Raw genomic sequence first — 27,018 nt, 5'->3', positions numbered from 1 at the left:
TTATGTGTCTCATTTTGTCTATATTGTGAATTCATAATTCTGTTTTTCTGCTCTTCTAATTTGTTTCTAAATCCTAACAATTCTTGGATCAAAGTGAGCAGAGGACATCCTATTTGAGATTTGTAAGAATTTCACATTGTATTCTGTTTGTTTTTTAATGCTGTAAGAATTTCACATTGTATTCTGTTTGTTTTTTAATGCTGTAAGAATTTCACATTGTATTTGAGATTTTATGGTTGGAATGAATGATTTGGAGCAGAGTGCCCCAAATTGAGGTCCGTTTCGAGGGATTGAATGTGAAAGCACAAGTCCACGTTGGGAGCAGGGCTCTGCCAACTATACCCAACTTTCTACTAAACATGGCCGAGGTATTAATTCTGAATCACTATTCTCTGTTTTTTGCACCACCCTTTGATTTTCTTTGACGCCTCTGCCACATTCTCTTCTTTCAGATAACTTTGAGGAGATTTTTTCTTTGACGCCTCTGCCACATTCTCTTCTTTCAGATGATTTTGAGGAGATTTTCGGGTTTCTGTGATAGCAAGAGGCAGCTGAAGGTCCTGGATAATATTAGCGGCATTATCAGACCCCGCAGGTAAACTCTCTTTCCATTTCCATCGATATTTCTATTGTACATATTTTTTTTAAACATTTTGTGCGGAGATCAGCTGGCTTTGTATTGTACATAATGTTTTTAAACATATCAATTTCCCATCAATTTCCCATCACCGTTTGTTATTATTTCTGAATTTGATTGTATTCTGTTTTTTATATCAATATTTCGATAGAGAACTCAAGATTTGCTTTAATTACTTTGGTTGAATTTTTGCAGAATGACTTTGCTCCTTGGACCGCCAGGGTCCGGGAAGACAACTTTACTCTTGGCTCTAGCTAACAGACTTGATACAAGCCTGAAGGTAGTTTTATTTTCAATTTGCCATTCTCTTTTGAGGTTATGTTTACATATCCGTGAATTTTTAATTAATGTTACAGGTATCAGGGACTGTGACATACAATGGTGAAAATGTGGATAAATTGACAGCTCAGAGAGTATCATCTTACGTTGGACAAAATGACGTTCACTTTGGAGAAATGACTGTGAGAGAAACCTTTGCCTTTGCTGTTAGTTGCCAAGGTTTCGGTACTCAAAATGGTGAGTACTTCACTATCTTTTTATAAACTATCAAATCTCAAAACATACTGGACAGAAGACGTCTGATAAAAATTATATTTTATTGTATGTTAGAGATGCTCGTTGAAGTGTTGAGGAGAGAGAAAGAAGCTGGTATCGTAGCTGACAACGATGTTAACAGATTTATGAATGTATGGACAATGGCCACCATATTCTGTAATTTTTGTAGGAAATACAATGGGTTTTCCAATTTTTAATTCATATCATTAATGCTGGCAGGCTCTGTTTCAAGACGCAGCCTTCAAAACCAACTACATACTCAAGGTTAGCAACAATTTTGTGTTCTCACCGTTCATTAATTACTGTTCTGTGTCTCTGATATATCCTCTGGAACTTACCTGTGTTTGTTCCAGTTTAATTTACTAGAGTTTCTAGTCAATATTCTCTTTTGAAAGGTTTTCTTCATGACTGAAAATAACTACAAAAACAGAGTGGTTTGGCCTTTTATGAATGTTTTCTTCATGAATGAAAATGACTAGAAAAACCCTCTTGGGCGAAAAGAGAGTGGGAAGCAATATGCGTACTCATTTACCTTTATGTTGGTTGCAATGGTTTGATACGTATTTTAAGGAATTTTAGATAGTCATGCATGAAAAGCGTAGAAGCCAGGACAAGAAACTAGAATGGCTTGATAGTTTAACATGAGGAGGAGGCATCTCGTGTAGTAGGGTTATGATAATTGTTGGATGAAAGGAGCAATTCTTGTTTTATATTTTTCACTCTCTGAACAAGATAGGTTCATTTTTCAATTAAAATAAAGAAATAAAAATGGACTGAATTCATGGTTTTCAAATAATGGAGCACCACAGTTCATGTTTGACATGAAACTACCTAGGCTAGAGGACATGTTTATCAGTGGATATTTAAGTGGTTTAATGGGTCAATGTTTTTTATTTCAGCTAATGCTATGAAAAAAATAAAATTCTAGTTGTTCATTTATGTATCTGGATAAATGGACTTAAAAACTGAGCATACAGTTACACTGCTAATGCACAGGGCATTTTCATTGCAATTCTAGTATTTTGCTCTTTGTATAATTACCTTTTAACAAGCAGAGAAAACATATAAATAACACTAAATAGCAGAAAGAAAATTAGAGACAAACACTAAACACAGTGAATTACGTAGTTCACTATTAAAGGTTACATCCATGAAAAAGTAGGGAAAATATTTTCTATTATCAGTTGCACAAATATACCATACATGACCTGTACACATCCATTTATACAAACATATACAGCTACCAATTGAAAGTGGAAAAGACAAAAGATCATGTAATCCCTTATGGTAGATTTTAAAATTAGATCTACAGAAATGTCATAAATTTCATAGTTTTCACGATAAAAATGAGCAAATAACAGCAACGAAATCTCTGTGAATACAAATAAAGAACACAACTATATATATATACGCCTAAAGGTTACAACTAGAGCAAAATAGAGCAGCTATACAAGCTCTGAATCCCTGCCTCTGTTTCTCCTTTTGCTATCACTATTTTGTGCCTGGTCTCAAAAGTAATTTCTCTTATTTTCTTTTTGTCTCAGCTAAAAAGCTATTGTTGTACCATCTTTCTTCATTGTTTCAGTTTTTATGCCAAGCAAGATCCTCATTGCAACTTACTGTTTTGGCCTATTTTGGGCTCTCTAAACTTGCATGCTTTTTTCTCTCAGTTTGCATTCCTTTTCCACTTCTCAACAATTTTTTTCACCTTCCTTTTGCCCTATATTGGGATTCTTTTAATGCATCAATCTATGCATGACACTTATGCTGTAGTTTTTTCCATCCTCTCGGTCTCCAAACAGCCCATTTTCAACTTAAATTGCATGCATTTTATTCTCAGTTTCACTGTCCATTTGATATAACTATCAATAGCATTATTTATTTATTTTATAATTCAGCTCTTGATTTAGATAGCTTTGTTTTATTATAATATATAAATATGTATATATATAATCTAAAAAAATGTATATATATACAAAAAATTTATATAAGAAAATTTATTTTCACAATAGAATCATTCATATATATATCACAAAGAGCTATAAGTATGATATTAGAGAAATTCCAAACATGAACTTTCTTAAGAATCATAACCATAAAAATAGGTATTAAAAGATTTTAACATTTGTTTTGATTTTTAATAATTCCTTAGAAGCCTCCAAAATATCATCTTTAATAAATCCCAATTTATTACCATACACACCCACACAAGGAAACATAATGTAAGAGAGAGAATAACATAAAATAGGGGTGTTTTTAAGGTTTCCACAGTCTGTATCTAATAGACCTTATGGGAAAAGTGCATATGGATTTTTATAAATTCATTTATATATAATATTGTTAACAATATTAATATTATTAATTTGATAAAAAAACAGCTAAACGGGTGAAAGTCTCCAAAATTCTGATCTATTCTCCTATCATAAGCAATCCTTTGTCCACTTCTCCTTCTACCTCTTGCGATTGGCCTCTCTCCACTATTCTGTTAGTGGAGTCAACGACACCAATTCAACTCCAGATGCTCTAGTGATTGAAGACGACAAAACTCATCCAGTAGACTACTTACCTTGCTCCCATATTTCATTACTATCTTTTTCAAATGCCCAAGACATCCTATTGAATTTCGAAATCTTTGGAATTCTGAGCATTGAGAAATAACCAACTCCCTTAACTGCATGGGAGACCTACAACAAAATCTATAATGAGATCGACTGAAAATGAATTTTAATAAGAATATTGAAGTAAAGCTTTAAAACAACTCCTTAAAGGAAGACACTTACATTGATGTTTGTCTCCCATAGTTCTTCTAAGTGATGTTCGCGAGTCCACTCTTCGTAGAGTTCTAAAACCCTCAATTTTTTCAATGAATCCAATGATCGAAGATTTCTCTGCTTAATGTCAAACCAACGAAGCCATAGCAGCTCCCTTGATAGATCACTAATCACTTGATTAAAATAATTTCCACAAACCTAAAGAATTTATAATCCTAGCGAAGAGGGTGCCTACAAATTCCTCTGCTTGTGTTAACTATAAGCTCTCTACCTTGGGAACATCGTGGAAACTGCTCAAGCTCACTTGTTGATTCAACAATTGTAAGCACTATTGCTCGAATGGCAATTCCCTGCTAAATACGAACAAAGATAAAATTTTTTTTATGGAAACAAGAATGAAACAAATAAATATAGATAAATAAAAGTTGCTTGTGTTAACTATAAGCTCTCTACCTTGGGAACATCGAGGAAACTTCTCAAGCTCACTTGTTGATTTTTTTTTATGGAAACAAGAATGAAACAAATAAATATAGATAAATAAAAGTATTAATATTACCTGCATATCATCCTCAACATTAGGAATCTGTTGAGTAGACCAAAGTCGGTAAAGGGACTAATGATTTGAGATTTCTCTTCCCAAATCCTGTAAGTACTGATCATGCATTCTTATGCGATCATCATAATTGTTGGTGTAAATAAATATTCATTTTGGATATTATTACACTTACTTAAGTTAACTTAGGATAATGCATCTCATTGTAATTTGGAATTGAGATACTTAGGGAAGTGTGCACTTAGGGATAGAGCTTGTAGGAGAAATTCCACCTTTTGTGGTCTTATTTTGTTGTTACACTCCACATTCGGTGGGTCATCCACCTCTTGTGGAATATTATATTATTTCTCTTACCTACCCTTAGTATTTCTTACCTACCCTTGTTTCTCATTGAGCCACATGTCATATTTGTGTGCTCATACATCCATATGGCCTTGCCTATATAAGCAGGCCTCTATTCATTGTATTGGTTAATCCAGTTGATCATTTTGTATATTGATGAGAATACAGTTTGTTCTTGTCATTCTATTGTCTCTTTTATGCTTTTCATTGTGTCCTTGATCTTGGCAAAATCCAACATGGTATCAGAGCTATTGGAGCTTCATTGATCGGTTTTTGGAGACATCATGGAAGGCTTCTATTTTCGGATTTGGGGATCTTCATTTTTGGGGGGCTTCATACAGCGATTTGGACATCACCATTGGATCCGAGAGGCCATTTCCATAAATTTCGACTATAAAGTCGACCTATTTTGGTGAAAAAAATTTTTTTCCCCATTTTGACTAATGTCGTACGGATTTCGAAATTTTTTTTTTTTAAAAAAAAAAAGGAGATTTCAAAATATTTCAAAAAAAATAGAGGTTTTTTGAGGGGTCCGCAGACCCCCCGTACTTGGTCGTACCCGCAGTGCAGCTGCTGTAGGTTTTGCAGGTTCCCCCGCACCGCCCGTACCTGACGCCGCCGAAGTCCCCTGCCGTAGAGCGCCCCAATCGCCGCGCCGCCGCCGTGCTAGTCCACCGCCAACGCCTGTGCCGAGATCTCCAACCGCCGGCGCCTCCCCTGCCCACCGGCTCCGGCATCGCGAAGACTCCCAGCCGCCGCCGGTACTCAGCTCCGGTAATCTCCTCCCGCCCGGCGACGCGCAGACTACTCCCGTTGACCAAAGACCCTCTGACACCACCCAGTCGACCCAACCGCCACGCAGGAGCCCAGTCGGCTTCCAGGACCCCGCCACGTGGCCCGAAACAACCCTCCATACGCCACATACAATGCCACTTCGACCGTACGGTCTACCCAGTCACAGAGCCACGCAGACAGTCCGTACAGTGACACGTCATCCGTACGGACTGCACAGTCACCTGTACAGTCAACCGTCTGTACAGTACCGATGCACAGTCAGCAGGAAGGCGAAGTTTTTGCGATGGTCATACGGTCGTCAAATTTAACACAATGATTTGCTAACGTCAGCGCCACATCAGCACTTTTTGAAAAAAAATTTACCCCTCTCCATTGAGCTTTTCAGTTTTGCAGTCCAACTTTGAAAGGCCATATCTTGCTCATTTTTGCTCCTTTCTTGGTGCAATTTTTTTTGAAATGGGCTAAAATTTCATGATCTTGGCAGTGGTGTGGTTATTTTCTGATTTTGGTGCACAAGTTTTTCGGAATTTTTGGATTCTCTCAGTTGTACCTATCCAATCCTCAATTCTGCAACTTCAAAGGCCTCGTTTGAGCTCATACGACCTCCTTTTCAGGTGTCGTTTTTTTTTAAAGTGCTTATTTTTTCATCTAATTTCAGAATCTATGATCAGACTTCAGATATTTTGAGTGGAAATTGTACTTTCAGATATTGGTCTTATTTGGCCTATTAGGTACTTGTAAATTGCTTGGATCTTAGTAAGATCTCTTGCATTATCAGTTTGAGACTCTTTTGGCCTTATTGAGGCAATTGTAAAATTGTAAATCAGAAGTCCACTTTGCCATTTTTTGCGAGTGGCCCATTGTATATGCACTACTTATAAAGTGCCAAAATCATCACATTTGGGGGGGGGTTCTTTGATTGAGTGAATTTGGGGGGGGTGTCTTGTGTGATTGTGCCTCTCTTTGTGCTCTTTCCATTCTTGTTGCAATGAGTCCTAATAAGTTTCCACCATTAACTCCACATAATTATGCATCATGGAAAATTAAAGTATGGAGTAAACTAATGGAAAAGGGTCTCACACACTACATAGATGGAACAATAACAGCACCACCTGATCCTAAGGCTGATCCAAATGCTCAATTAGAATGGTTCACAAAGAATTGCATGGCTCTTGGAACCTTACGCAAGTATGTATCAGATGACCTCATTTTCCACATTGAGAAGTGTAAAACAATTAAAGAGGCTTGGGATATGTTTCAAAAATTGTATGGACAAGTTGATGAAATCAGAGGCTATCAGATTGATAATGAGCTCACCAACTTAGATCCCAAGAATTTTGATACAATCCAAGATTATGTAACCAAAGCAAATGAGCTAAGAGCAAAGCTAAAGGATTGTGGAATTGACAAGAAGGATGCTCAATTGATATTCAACTGGTTGGACAAGCTTGCACCAGAATATGCAGCATTTGTATCTAGCTTCCAAACTCATCGTTTGACAGTGGGGAGTTCTTATGTTATGCCTCTTTTGATGCTTTCACAAAAATGTTGATATTGGAACAATCTAAGTTGTTGAACATGGGGTTTCTCAAGTCTTCAAAGTCCAAGGCTTTGGTAGCAAATCAAGGAAATCAAGGAAGTCAAGGCAAAGATTCCAACAAGAAGAAGAAGCAATCCAAGTCTAAACCACACCAGGAAAAAGGACAATCATCCTCTCCATCACAAGGCGATTTTTCATCCTCTTCCAAGAAGGGGACACCACCTAAGAAGGATAAACCAACTTGTGCATATTGCAAAAAGTATGGTCATGATGAGCATCGATGCCACGCAAAGCAAGTTGATGAGTTAACCAATCTTCTCAAGAAAAACAACATCAACTTGCCATCCGCCTACACAAAGAAGGATTCAACTCCTTCCTCTTCCTCACAGTCTAAGGGAAAAGGGCAAGCATTTGTGGCTACAACAGGTTCTTCACAACAATGGATACTTGACTCAGGTGCCTCATATCACATGGGTTCTACAAAGGAGCAATTTTCTTCATTGGAGCCATTGAAGGTACCTCACATTTACATAGGTGATGACACACAAGTAGAGGTTGAAGGGAAAGGTTCAGTTGACATGGATGATGGAACATTTGAGAATGTTCTCTATGTTCCTAACTTGTCTACCAACCTTCTCTCCATCTACCAAATCACTCACTATGGGAATGGGAAAAAGGTTGAGTTTACACCAGATTCAGTTGTGGTAAAGGAACTTGATGATGATGCCTTGGTAGCAGTGGGACAAGTCAATGACAACTCAAGGCTTTATTCATTCTCCCACTTTGTGCCAAGTTCACCTTCTAGGACCTTGCTTACTCATTCAAATTCAGAAAGTAAGCTATGGCATGAGCAGTTTGGTCACCTCAACTACCGCTATCTTCAGTAGCTCAACACTACAGACATGGTCACAGGTCTTCCTCGAATCAGTTTTTCAGAGGGTGTATGTTCAGGTTGTTCCATGGGCAAGCATCCCGAAGAGAAGTTTGATAAAGAGAAAACTTGGAGAGCTTTGGAAGTTCTTCAACTTGTTCACAGTGATGTAGCAGGTCCATTTCCAGCACCTTCATTCAGTAAGGTCCGCTATGTTCTTACCTTCATTGATGACTACTCCCGCTTCACTTGGGTCTACTTTCTCATTCATAAGAGTGAAGTATTTGATAGATTTCAGGACTTCAAGACTCATGTGGAGAAGCAATCAGGGAAAGTGGTCAAGATTCTTCGCACAGATAATGGAAGGGAATATGTAAACAAATGACTTGAGGATTTTTGTACATTTGAGGGGATTGATCTTCAACATTCTGTTGCATACACTCCATAGCAGAATGGGGTTGCAAAATGTAAGAATAGAACTCTCAAAGAAATGGCTAGCTGTATGATACATGCACGTTCTCTTGATCCCGCCTTTTGGGCAGAGGCTATTAGTTGTGCCACACACATCCAGAATCGGGTTCCTCACAAAGCTTTGCAAGGTATTACTCCTTTTGAAGTTTGGGCTGGAAGGAAACTGATTGTGAGACATTTCAGAGTCTTTGGGTGTCCAGCATGGGCTCGCATACCTCCACAGAAACGCAAGGCATTGGAACCACAAAGTCGGCCTTGCATATTTGTTGGATATCCTGAGGGTGTTAAGGCATACAGATTGATGGATCCAGAGACACATGAGGTATTCATTGAGAGGAGTGTTCACTTTGAGGAAAGCTCTCCTAGCTTAGCCTCTCTACCTCCTCCACCTTCCTCCATTGTGGATAGTGATGTTAGTGATTCAGATGATGAGACTCCCTCAACTCCGACTCGCAGGGTTACACCTCCGCAGGGTCCACTTGCAGTTGAGGAGCCTCGTTCTCCACCTCCACCTAGACCTCGTTGGGCTCGATAGACACTTGAGTCCGCAAGTTCTCTTGTTGGGGATCCTTTGGATACACGGAGAACTCGATCACAACATCAGGATCTTCCACATGCATTCATTGCTACCGCTTCTGATCCACAGACATTTAGGGAAGCATCAGGGGTTCCTGAGTGGGACCAAGCTATGGAGGAAGAGTATAGTACCTTGATGAGGAACAACACATGGGATCTAGTCCATCTCCCTAAGGGGAGAAAGATGGTTCGATGTAAGTGGATCTATCGGACCAAGTTTGCAGCAGATGGTAGTGTGGATAAGTATAAGGCTCCGCTTGTTGCAAAAGGTTTCTCACAGGTTGTAGGTGTTGACTATACTGAGACCTTTGCACCCGTAGCCAAGATGAACTCCATTCGTTTGACACTTGCTATTGCTGCAGCTCATGGTTGGGTTGTACATTAGATGGATGTGAAGAGTGCTTTTCTTCATGGTGATCTTGATGAGGAGATTTATATGGAGCAGCCATAGGGTTTCATCCAGGATACTTCCTTGGTTTGTAGACTAAGGAAATCTCTCTATGGCCTTAAGCAGGCCCCCAAGGCTTGGTACGCCAAGATGGATTCCTTTCTTCTCTCCGCAGGTTTCACCAGATGCCATTCTGATCCGAATGTCTACATTTTGCGATAGGATGACTCTCACTTGATACTTGTGCTCTATGTTGATGACTTGATCATTACAGGGAGTACTTCATCCATCATTAGCAGGGTCAAATCTGCTTTGCATGACAGATTTGCTATGACTGACTTGGGTCTTTTGCACTACTTTCTCGGGATAGAGATTTCACAGTCACCTTCCGGGATCACACTATCACAACCCAAGTATGCTCTTGATCTACTTGCACGCTTTCATATGGCTGATTGTAAGCCTGCCTCGACAACCTTTCTTTCAGGAGTCAAGCTTGAGGCTCAGTGTTCTTCTCCACCTGTTGATGCCACTTTGTATCGTCAGCTTGTGGCTAGTCTCATCTACTTGACTCATACACGCCCTGATATTTCATTTGCAGTTGGCATGGTTTCCCGCTTCATGCAGGAACCACATGAGCTTCATTGGAAAGCCGCCAAATGCATTCTACATTACATCCAGGGTACACATCACTATGGGATTCACTATGCAATAGGCACAGGACTTCACTTGGTTGGTTACACAGACTCCGATTGGGCTGGCGATCTAGTTGATCGTAAGTCTACTTCTGGTTACAGTTTTCACCTTGGTTCGGGCCCCATTTGTTGGCAGAGCAAGAAGCAACATGCTATTGCTCTCTCTTCGACTAAGGTTGAGTATCAAGGCGCTATTAACGCAGCGACTGAGACCATTTGGCTCCAGTAGATTCTCATAGAGTTTGGTTTCACCACTCCACGGGCGACAGTTCTACATTGTGACAATCAGAGTCCCATTGCGATCTCGAAGAACCCGATCCAGCACCAACGGACCAAACACATCAAGATTCATATGCACTATATCTGAGAGCTCATCCAGGAGCAGGTCATTGATTTGCAGTATTGTCCTACAGCAGAGCAGGTTGCTGACATATTCACCAAACCTTTCACCAAGAGTAAGTTCCAGCAGTTGCAAGCTCTCTTGGGGGTGCGAGATGTGTCATTAGGGGGAGTTAGCTGACTTCTCCTTCCTCTCTTATGGGGGGGACTTTTTCCTCTTTGAGGTTTTGTCCTTCTTCTTTGAGAGTCTTTTGTACATTCATCTCTCTTTTGGGGGGGAGTTTTTTCCCACTAGGTTTTCTCCCTTTCTTCGTTTGTGAGAGATTGCATTACATTGTTTTGCTTGCATTTGCATGTTGTACATGGGTACCTATCATGGCCTAGTAGCCGGGACCTATCTTGCATTGTTGACTTGAGTCTTCATTCCCCTAAGTTGCACTTAAGGGGGGGTGTTGGTGTAAATAAATATTCATTTTGGATATTATTACACTTACTTAAGTTAACTTAGGATAATGCATCTCATTGTAATTTGGAATTGAGACACTTAGGGAAGTGTGCACTTAGGGATAGAGCTTGTAGGAGAAATTCCACCTTTTGTGGTCTTATTTTGCTGTTACACTCCACATTTGGTGGGTCATCCACCTCTTGTGGAATATTATATTATTTCTCCTACCTACCCTTAGTAGTTCTTACCTACCCTTGTTTCTCATTGAGCCACATGTCATATTTGTGTGCTCATACATCCATATGGCCTTGCCTATATAAGCAGGCCTCTATTCATTGTATTGGTTAATCCAGTTGATCATTTTGTATATTGATGAGAATACAGTTTGTTCTTGTCATTCTATTGTCTCTTTTATGCTTTTCATTGTGCCCTTGATCTTGGTAAAATCCAACAATAATCAACTTCAACAAAACACTTATTCAAGAGACTCTCCCAACTGCATAGACCACTCCATGTTGACCCGTCCCAAACTATAATAGGTGATTTTTTCTTCCATCCGATAAACAAACAAGCTACATCCAAAAATGCCTCTTTCTCTTCAAAATCTAAGGCAACATAACTTACTTTTATCCTACCCTTTATATCATCAAACGGTCTTCTAACAATTTTTTGTAGTTGAGTCACCCAATGATCTATTGAATTGGCCTATTTACCTATCTACTAATCCCATGCACCTCCTACGGCTACAAGTGCTAGTTGATAATTTTAATTTCTCCCAATTAATAATGTTACTTATGATTTGAGTAGCTGACACCTTATGACTTTAAGTTACTCAAAATGTTCGTGACCAATTAAGCCCTATGATCAACGACGGTCCATTTTAAATTCGATCACTAATTACATCTTATAATATTTTATCTACATTTTTTTAATCCATTCAAAGATGTTAATCATAATTTCAATGGTAGTTCTCATTTATTAATATCTTTTAGTTGTCATAAGATTAATAACTCATAGCAACGAACAACGTTAAAGAATCTTAAAATTTCTTTCGACTTAGTTCCCTTTTTCATATGAAAAAATTATTTAAAATAATTTACAAATATTAAATATCATAATTAATAGTAGAAATTGTATAGTGTAAAACACCCAACAACACTTTCTCTTGCAACATTTCCTTCCTTCCACTAAATATAGCCATTTTGACTTCTCATATGCCTCTTTATTTCTTCTTTAGGCACAACTAGTGGTAAAGTAGGTGGAGTGTAATCTCCACATTTCTTCTTTGCATCTAAGGTGTACTTATATTTTATGGTCAATTCTCTTTTAGTGGTAAAGTTGGTGAAAGTGTGCATCGTAGTTGTTGAAGTATGATATATGTCATATACTACACTAGTGATGGAAATCAATTGAAAAATTAAATATATTATTCTAAGTGTCAAAATAACTATAGAGGTGTTTCTTATGTAATCCTATGTTGTTGCTAACACTTGAAAACTATTATTTTGTATGTTATTATTTTATTATACAATGCTAAAGTACCAATAATTTCAAGTTAAAAGTGCAATTCATTTCAAGTCAAGATAGAGTCTTGGAGTGCAAGTCAAGTTGAAGACTTGGAGTGAAATTCACAAAAAGAGTACTTGAATCATGTCAAGAGTACAAATAATGTTGAGTCAAATTTAGAAACTTGGTGCATGAGACAAGAGTACAAATCAATCTTATGGCTTATATCATACTATACAAGTCAAGATGTGAAACTTGGAAAACAAGTCAAGAAGTATCTAGGATATGTAATAATTTGTTTTTCACCTTTTGAACTCTTTATAGAGAGGAAATGTGTAGAAGAACATTTTATATATGTAATATAATCTCATTTATAAATGGATAAGAAAGAGTTTCTCTACGCTTCAACACTTTTGATTATTAGAAAATACTCTTTATGAATATATTTTTGTATGTGTGTATGTATGTAGTTTATTATTTTTACACTGTAATATCATAATTTTATTATTTTTCAACACAATCTTGGGCCTTTATTTAGTCCGAGAGGCATTATAACTATTGTAAGATATTGAAAATTTACTTTTACTAGAAAAAATGCATTAAAATTTGAATTAATGGTATTAAAATTGCTACATATTTTTGTCCTCCTTTTTTTATATGGATAAATACTTATAATTGGAGCTATGAATCAATGAGTATATAGATGGGGAACCTCATCTCCAACATGAACACTCAACAATAGCACCCAAGTAGGTTTTTAAGCTTTTGTGGCAAGAACCATGACACCACAAATTAGTCATCACACTATGAGATTAGTGACATATTATCATTTCCCTTTCTACAAAACATGAAAAAACTAGCCAGCATATATTGGAGATTTCAAAAAATGTCATGCTAATAACATGAGGCGCTAAAACTAATTTGACAAATGTAGTTCGAAAAACATGTTCATTTTTATGTATATTGGACATTACTTATGGTATGAGATCTTTGTAAAATAGAGAAATACAATTGAAACAATAGTCTTTGACATTTGACATGTAAATTGTAGATAATTTTGTCCACAAAAAGAATTAAAAAATACTCACATCTTTAAGTGAGATGTGTAAAGTACAAATCATTTAATTCAATTTAATGAAAATGTGACTACTTTACTAAATGACTTTGGTAAATGTTGTGAATTCGAATAAAATTTTATTTATAAATGATCCAAGGCAATATAAGCATGAAATAAAAAATAAAAAATTAAGCATGCATATGCTATCTATATATCTAGAGACAAGTAAATCCATTTATCCTTATTTAATTTACAAATGGCTAGTGGTTCGAAGCCCTTCGAGTTTTCTTATAAATCATATTTTTTTGGATGGGTTAATCAAAGCAATATCCTTTTGATAATGTGAGAAGTGCATTGTAAATTTATGATGCATAAGATTTTTTCTATATACAAACAATGATTTTTTTGTGAAAACACACACCTTTCTTTTTGTTCAAAGGTTGAAAATGTTTCTTCATTTGAATCCAATATAATTATAGCACTTTCTATCACTTGTGCTATTATTGATTTATTTTTTAATCTCTCTTTCAAACATGACAATACAATATTGTGTGCTCCACGTAACCTATGAATTTGGTTGATAACGTCTAAGGATTAAAATGGAGACTAGAGGACCCACCAAGAAGTTGGAGGACCTTTCTGTTTTCTTGGGTAGTTTTTCATTGAGAGTGAGGGTAAAACGCTTCAATGCAAGTTTTGATACGAGTATGTAGTTTCTTTTTTATGTTTAGTGGTGTTTATTCTAATTTAATATTGTAGTGTATTTTGTTATGTTCAATTTTGGTTTTATTTTGTTTATATTGATTAGGTATCTTAAGATTCTAATTTCTAATAATAACATTATCAAACTACTATTGTATATCAATGAATCTCCCTCATCATCTCGGGTCCAACTCATGTCGTAAGATGTCTATCGGATTTGTTTGGTGACAGGGCTATCAGGCAGTCTTGCCACCTCCAGTGGACTAGTCTCATCTCAAGTACCTAAGATACGGGCTGCTAGGCGCTTGACTACAACGTGGGGATACCATTGGGTTATATATATCATGATGAATTAATGAGAAACATCTCATTGTGAGAAACATGGAGGATCATGAACTATTTATTCTAGTTGAGATGATGAATTTGAATGACCACGTGATGAATGTAGCATGCAACATAATTAACATTGATATCTTACATGTAAAGATTAACAACGTCATGATGAAGCTACTAAAAAGAATTCTTCTTCTGAAATTAGACACAACTTAAAATTCTATGATTTTGGCTGCAAATTCAAATAGAATAGCTCTTTGAAAATTAATATTTATTTTCTACAATGAAACTTATCATAGAAGTTAAAAATTATGACATAAAAACTTAATAAAATAGTTTGTAAGTTCTCTTATATTATTCCCAAATATAATTCTCTATTTCTTACCAAATATAGATTTTTAGGGTTTGTAATGGCGTTGAAGAAGTCTTCATACTCGATAGGAAACCAGCACTTTGCTGTCCAAATACTTCGCCCACGTTGCAGGTTGAAGAAAGAAGACAAGACACGTTTTAACAATGTGAAGGTTCCGCAGGATCATCCACACTTTCAGAGTTGCAGACTTTGCATGTATTTCAATCATGACAGAGATGGAGAATGCCTATGTACGTGTCCTGCAAACATGCACCCATTTCAAAGCCGTCGCTAAAGGAAAGAAAATCCGTACCCATATTCGCTCAAATGAATTTGATAAAAGGCTAATCTTACAAGCTAAAATTGTGAGCATGTATACCACTTTTGGGAATATGGTGGAAGCACGCAATGTGTTTGAAAATGTCTTTGTGTGGAATGCCAGCTTCAAAGCAACTTAGGTGTGCAAATGAATCGTCACCTTTCCCTGTCTTCTCAAGGCCTGCGTTGGTCTGCCAGCTCTGCAAGTGGGTAAGATATTACATGCTTGCGTAATCGAAAAGGGTTTTCAATCAGACGTTTCGTCCTTACAGCCATGTATGCTAAATGTCCTTGTATTCAAGATGTGCGTCAAGTGTTCGACAGAATGCCCGAACAAGATTTGGTTTCATGGATTGCAATGGTAGCTGGATATGTTCAAAATAGGTGTGGTAGGGGAGAAGCAGGCCAAGGCTTTGGTTTTGGTGGTCGTGGAAGTAAGGTAAAGTGTTGTTGAAGACAAATTGACTTAATCGTATAAGGAGCCGATCTACAATGGTTAGCACATGTTCATTTTCTTTAAGCCGCACATTTATAATCTATCAGTAGAGGTCGCGGTTTCGGGGATTATGGAATGATTCATATAGGAAATGCTAGTGTGGAAGATATTCTTATGTATGGAAGTGCACAGTTGTCTCAAAGCCGTCATGCAGGGTCTGACGTGACTTCATTTTCTAAATTAGTATCTGTAAATACTATGCAAGATTTATGGGCTGAGGCACACATTTCAGTGTTTCATGCATTGACTTTCTACGAGGTTGATTATTTTTTAGCAAAAATATATGGATTCTCGAGGAAGTGGAGTATTCGCTTATTTCTGAGCATTCTTCAGAAGTCCAAAATGTTACAGAGGAACACAAGTTATCAAGTTCTGGATGTGTAAGCATAACCCTTGGTGTAGGATGTTGAGATAGGATAAAGTTCAGAACAATACCTTGCTTGAGGATTCATCGCATGTTCTTCCTAAGGTAATATTTTCTCTAGGTGGAAAGAAATCTATTGTAGATCTTCCACAGCTTCTTTTATATTGGTTGAATCAAGACACTTATGGCAACAAGTGATGGGATTCTGCATTTCCTCTTGTACTCTCGATTATGTGTGTTGCACATTATTGATTGGAAGAATGGTTATGAGATCATTTTCAGTCTTTTAAGGCGTTGTAGACAGAAGAGATGAATACCTACTGGTAAGTGAAAGAGATGACTGTTATGAGGAACCATAAAATTTCTTTCCAATGGTTGAGTACATACATGCAACCAAGATTTCACAAACCTTCAAAGAAACTAGGAGATTGAGGAAAGCCGAATCATATAAATGATGCCATTGCTACAGTGGTAATAACAGAAGTTGTCCACCAAGAATCAGTATCAAGATTCTATCATTTCAGCACTAAGGGTGAAAATTATTGCAGTCTCTACAACATGTAACACAATTTGCCCAGTAACTATTCTTCCTTCTTCAGAAACTCAAGTTGTAGTTTTCCTTGATAAATCTTGGTACAGGGGCTCGCACCTGAATTTTCTGTATCATAGAAGCACCATCCCCAACTGAAGAGTATTTGGAACTACCTGGTAAGGATTTGTACAAAAGAAGATAAATTATACAGCTTCTGAGGGTTTGCAAGGTAGTAGAAATAATAACAGTACTATAAGTGAATGACAGTGATAAAGAAGGCTAAGAACATTGTTAGTAAACGGTGATGTAACTTGAGTTACAAGTATAAGACTGTCCAAAATAGAGGATAGAAGACTGTGACGAGGTAGACTAGTCACCACAGTCAACATGCAACGTTAAAAACTCCCTTTCCATGCCTCCTAGGAGTTAGGACAGTTGTAAAAAGTTAAAATGTCCTATTTTCATGCAGCTGTGACGGTTTAATTATCATCAACATTTATCTCTCACAAAGGAGTCTTTGAAGGAGAGAAGCCAGGCTTTTGTTTCTAACACCAAGTTTGAAGGTTGACTAAAACAATTTAAAGCAAGATTCTACATTTATTAAAAGAACAAATTGGTTGAAGATAGCATAAATTCATGAAGACGCCTGGCAGCAGGGGAGAAAAAAAGCAGGAGGATACTGTACAGGCTTGTTACTAGATGCAAAATACCTTTTGATGAATTAAGACCAGCCTTTTTGTTCCCCATATTCAAGACTCTGTTTTTCCGTGGACGTGATGAATTATATTTTTGTGATATTAAATGTTTTATCTCTGATTTACGTCTCAGTATTGGATTTTTACACATTAATGATTTGTAGTTTGTGTTTCCATTAATTGTGAATGTTACTTCATTCCTCATAGATGAAAACATTAGATTGAGAATTCTCTCTATGAATCATTGTTAAAACCTCTTGATGAATGGTTTAATTTGGGAATCCTCTCTATGAATGGTTTAATTTGGGAATCCTCTCTATGAATGATTCATGTATGCATGTTAAAATCTTTCAATGAGTAGTTTAAGTTTTGTGTTTAATATCAGTTGTGGATGTTACTCCATTCCTCATTGATGATAAATTAACTTGAGAATCCTCTCTATGAATCATTCATGTCTATGAATCACTCATGTACAAGCATGTTAAAACTTGTTGATGAGTGGGTTTATACGATTTATAGGCTTAATCACTCATGTAAGCATGTTAAAACCTGTCAATGAGTGGGTTTATACATTTTATAGGTGTTCTCCATGTTAGAGAAGTAGAGGCAAAGTGGGTTGAATGTTACTTCATTCCTCTGTCAATGAGTGGGTTTATACATTTTATAAGTGTTCTCTATGTTAGAGAAGTAGAGGCAAAGTGGAGTGAATGTTACTTCATTCCTCCTTGATGATAACATTAACTTGAGAATCCTCTCTATGAATCATTCGTGTCCATGAATCACTCATTTAAGCATGTTAAAACTTGTCAATGAGTGGGTTTATATGTTTTATAGGTGTTCTCTATGTGTTTGAGAAGTAGAGGTAAAGTGGAGTGAGTGTGGGTTTATACGTTTTATAGGCTTAATCACTCATTTAAGCATGTTAAAACCTGTCAATAAGTGGGTTTATACATTTTATAGATGTTCTCTATGTAGAGAAGTAGAGGCAAAGTGGAGTGAGTTGATATATAGGTAAGGAGTTTCTCATCCATAGAGGATGCACTTGAGGGCTACAAGTGAAATGAGCCATGAGCTCGGTAATAAAATGATTACTCATATCATAGTCAAGTCATGAGCTTGGTAATAAAAAAATTACTCATATTGCGCATGTGCTATATATATTGTCATAAGCACGTCGATTGAGGAATTTTGGTATACCGATGTCAGGTAGCATCAAGAAGAATAAAGTGGATATTTTATATCATGGGAGGAAATGACATAGGGCACAAGACTAGTAGGTGTCTCTCATGCAAGAATGTAAAGTCGGATATTTTGTGGATGTTTTATATCATGGGAGGTAATGACATAGGGCACTAGATGTAGACTACCAGCGGGTGTCTCTCATGCAAGACTATGATGCAAAGGGTCAAGCTTCAAGAGGGTACATACAAGTGTTGAAATTGATTGATTGGTATCAAGAGACAAGAGATTGAATTTATAGAACAACTAGATAAATCAAACTAATGCGTCCTCTAGATAATGTTTTATTGATTGATTGATATCAAGGGACAAGAGATTGAATTTATAGAGCTCAACTAGATAAGTCAAACTAATGCATCCTCTAGATAATGTTTTGGTCCTCTATAAATCAAAAGAGGGTTTGTTAGATTTAATATTCAAACTTGTATTAAATCTATGATTACTTAATAATATAACAACTAGATAAGTTAGACTGATGCATCCTCTAGATTATGTTTTGGTCCTCTATAAATCAAAAGAGGGTTTGTTAGATTTAATATTCAAACTTGTGTTAAATATATAGTTAATTAATAATATAATATTGTATTGACATTGATTCATTAGTACCAAGAGACAAGAGATCAATTTTATAGAGCAATTAGATAAGTTAGATTGATGCATCCTCTAGATCATGTTTTCATGTGTTAGATTTAATATTCAAACTTGTGTTGATCTATAATTACTTAATAATATTGGTTTGATATTTTGTTGTTTGTTTTGAGTAATTAATATTTGTTTTCTACAATAAAAATCTAAAATTATGATATAAGAACTCCATAAATAGTTTGTAAGTTCTCTTATTCTCTTATATTATTTCCAAATATATTGTAGTTTTCAATTTTATTTCCAAATATATGTTAGACTGTTGCATCCTCTAGATAATGTTTTGGTCCCCTATAAATCCAAAGAGTTCTTATTTTAGATTTAAGATTCAAACTTGTGTTAACTATATAATTATTTAATAATATAATATCATGCTGATATTGATTCATTAGTACCAAGAGACAAGAGATTGAATTTATAGAACAATTTGTCTCTTGAATTTATAGAACAATTAGATAAGTCAAACTGATGCTGATCATGTTTTGGTTTTCCTTTTTGCTAAAATTTGAAAGAATCTGTAAAATATAGTTTGCTTGAAATGTTAGCTAAAAGTCGTGATGTGGTTGTATATTTTGTAGAGTCTGGGGCTGGAGACTTGCTCAGATACGATAATTGGTGATGAAATGCGAAGAGGAATTTCAGGAGGCGAAAAGAAGCGTGTAACTACAGGTGAGAAAATACATTTAGCTCTACTAAGTATAAACTGCAGATATGATTCACACTCATCCTGTTTGTGCAGGAGAGATTCTCATGGGTCCGGCAACGGTATTCTTTATGGATAACATAACTACGGGATTAGACAGTTGTACAGCGTTTCAAATCGTCAACTACATACGCCAATCAGTGCAGACGTTGGATATGACTGCTGTTCTGTCTCTCTTGCAGCCAACTCCAGAAATATTCGAATTGTTCGATGACATTATTTTGCTTTCGGAAGGTGAAATTGTGTATCAAGGTCCTGTGAACCATGGATTAGAATTCTTCGCATCCATGGGTTTCCACTGCCCAGAGAGAAAAGCGGTTGGAGATTTTTTCCAGGAAGTAAGCATGTTCAATTTCTAAAATTGTTGGTATATTTATTTGAACAGTTTGTATGAATAGTTGTATTATGATAACTAGACAAAAATAGGTGTTTTAAAAATAGAATTTGCTGCTGTAGATTTTTATGTAAAACGGTAATTTGTAATAAATTCTTTTATTGCTATTTTTTCTTTCATTTGGTATTAGGGTCTTGTTCGATAATACAATTATTTATTTTTGTTCAATTAATTAGTGGTTGAAATTAAGGAGGAGATTGTTGGTATATTAATTTTAACATTTTGTATGAATAGTTGCATTAGGAGAATTGCTTGTGTAGTCTTATATGCAGTCAAAAATAGGCATTTTAAAAATAGAATTCGCAGCTAACTATAGTTATGCATGTGTGTTTTTCTATTTTTAGCTGTAGACCTCTATATAAAGAGGCAATTTGTAATGAATTTTTTTGTCTCTATTCTTTTCCTTTCAATAGTCTCATATGGAGATAAAAATAAGGGCTTTAAATACATAGTTGGAAAATTAATTTCTCCCACTTGCTTTTTCCAAAAAAAAACATGTCTTCATCTGACTCCAACGGGCTTAACTCCTATTGTGGTGTATCATTAGTGATCTCCTTTCGAATGGAAAATTCTTGGCTTTTATCTCCTTCAAGTCTTTTCTGAGACTTGGATTTGACTTCATGCAAATCAACTTGTTTTGATCTATAATCTTGTGACTTCAAATATGGCATCAAAGATTCGTCTTAAAAAATGACGATCTCATCGACCTCCCTTCTGACCGGTTGGATCTCCTCTTAGTTTGGATATTATTAATTAAACAAGAGGTTATTAGAAAACCATGATTGCTCTTCTTGCTAGACTACAAATCCCTTTGATTTCGGTCTCCTCCTATGGAAATCAACTTTACCTTTTATGGAGGTGGCTTCATAACTTTGTTGTGTTGGTTGGTTCTTCTCCACATCAACATGATCTTTTCTTACCTTGATGATCTCTTCTTTCCTTAGCAATCTATTTGTTTGTTTGGACTGCAACTTGTTTGATTGCACCTTCTTTTCAGATAAGAGGTTATTCAAAACCTCAATTCCTTTTTTGGTTGACATGCAAACATCAGTTTGACTACAATTTCCTCTTTGAAGGGTGAATTTCACCTTTGGATGGTGGCTTTTGCATTGATAGCAAGATTGACTTAATTGACTGAAAATACTTTATCCATGCAACTTGGACAGCTTCCCATACTAAAAAATATCACATAAATGACTTGTGATATTTGTTGATCTCCTCTAGCAACTTCCTATGGATTGCTTTTTGTTCTAAAAAACAACAATCTTCAACATGCCAATCATCCTTGTTTGATCTGCGATCTTCTTGCAACTTCAAACATGGTAGCAAAGCTTCGTCTTGAAAACGACAATCTATCATCTCATTGACCTTCCTTCTTACTTGTTGGATCTCATTGTACATTTCTATAGCTTGAGTGGTTTAACCTAGATAATTTCTCGAACATGGCTTTGATACCAAATGAAGAAAATAAATTAGTGTTACTCGGAAACACGTTTCCACCCTAAAGGCACATGTTTCGAAAATGGAAACGATTTTGAGGATGGGGGGACGATAGGATATGTTTCCAAGCCATCGTTGATCTAGTAAAACTTTTGGAAACCGTTGAAACTCGAAAACTGTCAACGTTTTCATCAAAGACCATTGACCATCCCTAAGACAGCTGGAGAAGCCGTTCCCTGACCATCCTAAGGACGAACAGTCGTTTTGGGCAGCAAAGGAATTTAGAAAACAATTTTTGTAGTAAATTTATTTTTTATTGCAATAATATTATTATTTGTTATTAAATTTTTTATTTTAATGAAAGCAATAGTAATAGCAATAATTAAATTTAATAATTAATATCTGCAAATTTTTTAAAAAATTTAATAAAAGGCTAAAAGCGATTAAAAATTTAATGATTATGAAAGCAATATTGATATCATATCATATCGATATAATATCGATATCGAACCTAAGCTTAAGAAAAATGTAAAACGAACTTTCATGGGAGGCTCAGGCAGCTGATAGGTTTTTCCGTCCAAGCCAGGCAAAATTGTGAAGTGTGAAATTTATTGCTTAGGAGCATTGAAGTTTATGGCGTAAGTTTTGAACATTGAAGATATAGAATCTAGATTTTGATTTATCAGATATATATATAGCCGTCCCCTGCCATCCCTGTTTCAGAAAAAGAAAAACGTTCTGAAAACCTGTTTTCCTGTCCCCTCGATGCCTGACTCGAAAACTCGAGGTAACATAGAAATAAATAGCTCTAATAAATTTTTGAACAAGACTCGCTATCAATTGAAGAAAAAAAATACAGACAAAAATTCATTACAAATTGCCTCTTTATATAGAGGTCTACAGCATAACTATAATTAGCTGCAAATTCTATTTTTAAAAGACCTATTTTTGTTTGCATACAAGATTGCATAAACAGTTCTCTTAATGCAACTATTCATGCAAAGTGTTGAAATTAATATACCAAGAAAAATGCCAGTAAGTAATGAATCTATTCGCTTAATGATAGAAAAAATTCTGCATTTCTCATAAGTTTTATTCTGTTTGTCAAGGTGACTTCAAAAAAGGATCAGGGCCAGTATTGGGCAAGCGAAGGGCAATATAGATATGTTTCTGTTAACCAATTCACCAAAGCTTTCTACTCATTTCATGTCAGCCAAAAACTGCTAGCGGAGTTGAGGATTGCATATGATAAAAGTAAGTCATTCTGTACACTCAAGAATGGTGCTACCAGTAAAGAGCTATTGAAGGCTTGTTTTGCAAGGGAATGTCTACTTTTCAAGAGAAATGGATTCATTACATTTTCAAAACTATACAGGCAATGCTCGAAACCTGCAATCTCAATTGCTTTTTTTTTTTCAATTTAAGCGAAAATATATTTCTTATTGTTTAATCCTAAGTTACTTTCTGTTTGGTTGAACAGCTGTGCCTTTTAGCCCTTGTCACCATGACAGTGTTTTTCCGGACGAGGATGCCACATAAAACAGTTATTGATGGAGGCACTTACCTTGGTGCACTCTACTTCAGTCTTATGGCCATCTTGTTCAATGGGTTTTCAGAACTGGCAATGACAATATACAGGCTTCCAGTTTTATATAAACAGCGAGATCTAAGGTTATACCCAATTTGGATATATTCATTCTGCAGTTGGCTTCTGAGCATTCCTATGTCATTGATAGAGACCTCCATTTGGGTATTCCTGACATATTTTGTAATTGGTTTTAATCCTGAAGTTTCAAGGTGAGGATATCTCTATCTTATTTGTGTTCTATTTTTTTTGTTGCATAAGATGTCATGAGCAAAATTGTAACAATAATTAGAATTTTTAATGAGCAAATTTGTTGGATTTTCTAATTCTGTAAGACTAAGAAGTGTGAGGTGAATTAAATCACATGTTTCATGCTCTACCATGATTACTTGCAGGTTATTTCGCCAATTCCTACTATATTTTTGCGTAAACCAGTTTGGTTTGGCACTGTTACATCTACTAGCTTCTTTAGGTCAAACAATGGTGGTTGCCTTTACTTACGGTTCATTTTCCATGGTGGTCATCTTTTGGCTAGGTGGTTTTGTCCTATCCAGAGGTATGACAGGAGTTGTGTACACAAGATCTAATTTTTATTTGATCAATGCAATCTCTTTATGTTCTACTGATTTTATTTTGAAAAACAGAGGATATCAACAGGTGGTGGATTTGGGGTTACTGGACTTCTCCACTATCGTATGCTCATAATGCTATAGCTGTGAATGAATTTTTAGGACAGAGATGGGGTGAGGTCAGTTTAGTTAAATTTACGATACGTTTCTCGTCAGTTGGTTTAGGTTATACCTACTTAATCTTGCTTTTGTCTGTCTTTTAACATTTGCTGTTGACAACTGTAGCCTGTAGGGAATGGGTTAAACCAGACCTTAGGGGAACTTGTGTTGACGTCTCGTGGGATATTTCCACATTATTGGTGGTACTGGATTGGCATTGGAGCTCTATTGGGGTATTCTATCCTATGCAATGTCTTGTATACTGGAGCTTTAGCCATCCTCAAACGTAAGTGTTAGGCTGCTCAGCGATAAGTTTTTGCAAGCATAGAAAGTACATTTAAGTGCTAAAAGCTGTAAATATTTTTTTGTGCAGCTCCTGGAAAAGCTCAGGCTGCGGTTTCTGAAGAAGCAACGCATGAGAAGTATGCAAACACAAGAAGAGAAGATGATTTGCCAACTTTTGAAGGTAAAAGAAAAGGGCAAAAATATGAACTTTTTAAAATGAAATAGTTAAGCAGTCAGAAGTGAAATTTAAAATGAAATAAGTATTTATCATTTCTGTGCATGAATGGGTTAAGAAACAATTCCAAAGTTTGAGTCCAAAAGGTTTTGCCAGTTGAGAAAAAATGAAAAATACAAATTTTCGTTTTTGAACTTAAAGAAATTGGATTTGCTCACAGGATCTATCATAATTCTATCAACTGTACATTTACATGACTGGAGGCAGCTATGATGAGCCCCGCTAACTTACCAAAAGAAAAACAGGGGATGGTACTTCCGTTTAAGCCTCTGTCTCTCTGCTTCCAACATATCAGCTACTACGTTGACATTCCTGAGGTATGCCAAAGGACTCCAAATGATTTCCCTCCTTAATTCTTGTTGAAAGTTGATTCCATGTTTATCTATCCTATCCTGTAATATTAGCTACAATTTCAGACTGAACCGAGTGACATTCTCAATACTTGGCATACAGAAAAAGAAACAAGATCGGCTGAGGCTATTACATGATGTGAGCGGAGCATTTCGACCAGGCATTTGTTGGAGTTAGCGGTGCAGGCAAAACTTCTTTGATGGATGTCTTGGCTGGAAGAAAATCTGTCGGTTACATTGAGGGCATCATTAGTATATCTTGTAAGGAAGCAAAGGTGTGTGGAAACGTTTCCTACGCTAATTATGAGAGGACGATTATGCAAATTTCAACTTAACTATCACAGAGATCACAAGAAGCACATAGAGTAGAAATAAAACAATAAACACATAACACGGCGATTATCGTGGGGCTCATACGGGTGAAAAACCCCACTCTAAAATTTGTATAGCATATTAACAAATCAACAAGAGATTACAATATACTTGCAATGCAAGTTCTTACAGAAACATCACCTCAACTCAAGCTCGGAGAGACTTCACTAGCATCCTTTTAGCACCCAGCCTTGCAAACCAAACTCCATCATATAAACTCCTCTCCAAGCCCTCATTATATAGGAATTTTACAACTTGGAAACCATTTGTGGTTTTACAATACCATGGGCAAAACCTCCATGACACGTGTTGCCCACCCTTGACATTTGTTTTTCCAAGATAAGAAAACCAGGTTAAAAATAGTTACTCACGTCCAAACTCTTATCCCTTATTTTTTACTCTCATAACTAACATGAAATGTGTCATATAATCTCTAAAAATGGCCCTCCTATATTATACTATGGACAAGGCATCTTTTGACAACTCATATACCTTTTTCCAAGGCACCGACATATGGGAAACCTCCCAACTACATTTGGAACTATTTACTAAAAATTGCAAGGTTGAGACACATGTATCTCAACATTCTCCCACTTGTCGAATACCTTGCAAGAGTCAGGGGATCAATATTACCATGGAATCAACAGTCAAGGGCCAAGAGGCTCATAGACTCTGAACACCATCTGAACTTCTCTGTGCTCACGGGCTTAGTTAATGAATCAGCAACATTCACCAAAGTTTCTGCCTTCTTCAGCTTCACCCTGCCATCCTCAACCATATCTCTCACAAAATGATATTGTACATCAATGTGTTTGGTCATGGCATGAAAAGTCGGGTTCTTCGCTAGGCAGATTGCACTCTGACTGTCACTATAAATTGTCACTGCACCCTGTTTAAACTCTATATCCGAACACAATCTCTTAAGCCAAATGGCTTCTTTGCAGGCATGAGTAGGTGCTATATACTCTGCCTCTGTAGTGGACAAAGCGACCACAGCCTGTCGCTTGCTCATCCAACTAATTGCACCACCAAATAATGTAAACACATATGCATTGGTGGATCTTCTTCTATCAACATCACTAGCCCAGTTTGAATCCACAAAGCCTCTAATATCCAAGGAATGTTCATTTCCTGTTCCATGAAAACATATAGAGTACTCTGAGGTACCCCGCAAGTATCTAAAAACTTTTTTTACTACATCCCAATGTGCTCTTCCTAGATTAGACATGTAACGGGAAAGTACTCCCACTGCTTGGGCAATATCTGGTCTTGTACAAACCATTGCATACATCAAACTTCCAACAACACTTTGGTAAGGTACTCGACTCATCTCTCCCATCTCCAATGGGGATGTAGGACACTGTGAACTAGAAAGCTTTGTTCCCATTGTAACAGGGACACTCAATGGTCTAGAATCTTGCATATTAAATCTTCTCAAAATAGTACCAACATACTTACTCTGGCCTAGCCAAAGCTTTTTGTTTTGTCTATCTCTTACAATCTCCATTCCCAAAATGTGTCTTGCTACACCAAGATCTTTCATATCAAATTTTGCCGAGAGTTGAGATTTTAATTCTGCAATCAAACCTTTTCCTTTCCCAATAAACAACATGTCATCAACATACAAAGCAATAACCAGGAAACGATCACCATCAGATTTGAAATATATACAGTGATCAGATTTAGACCGCACAAACCCCAAACTCAATATATAT

General features: G+C 36.4%; 1 pseudogene; it reads left to right on the top strand.

The window, feature by feature from the left end:
• The first annotated feature begins 284 nt into the window (after window positions 1-284).
• LOC131072830 (ABC transporter G family member 39-like) overlaps window positions 285-27,018 on the top strand; it is a 42,557-nt pseudogene continuing 15,823 nt past the window's right edge.

The sequence above is a fragment of the Cryptomeria japonica genome, chromosome 5 (genome assembly GCF_030272615.1).
Source record: "Cryptomeria japonica chromosome 5, Sugi_1.0, whole genome shotgun sequence".
In the NCBI taxonomy this organism is placed as follows: domain Eukaryota; kingdom Viridiplantae; phylum Streptophyta; class Pinopsida; order Cupressales; family Cupressaceae; genus Cryptomeria; species Cryptomeria japonica.
This window is presented reverse-complemented; position numbering and strand designations above follow the sequence as displayed.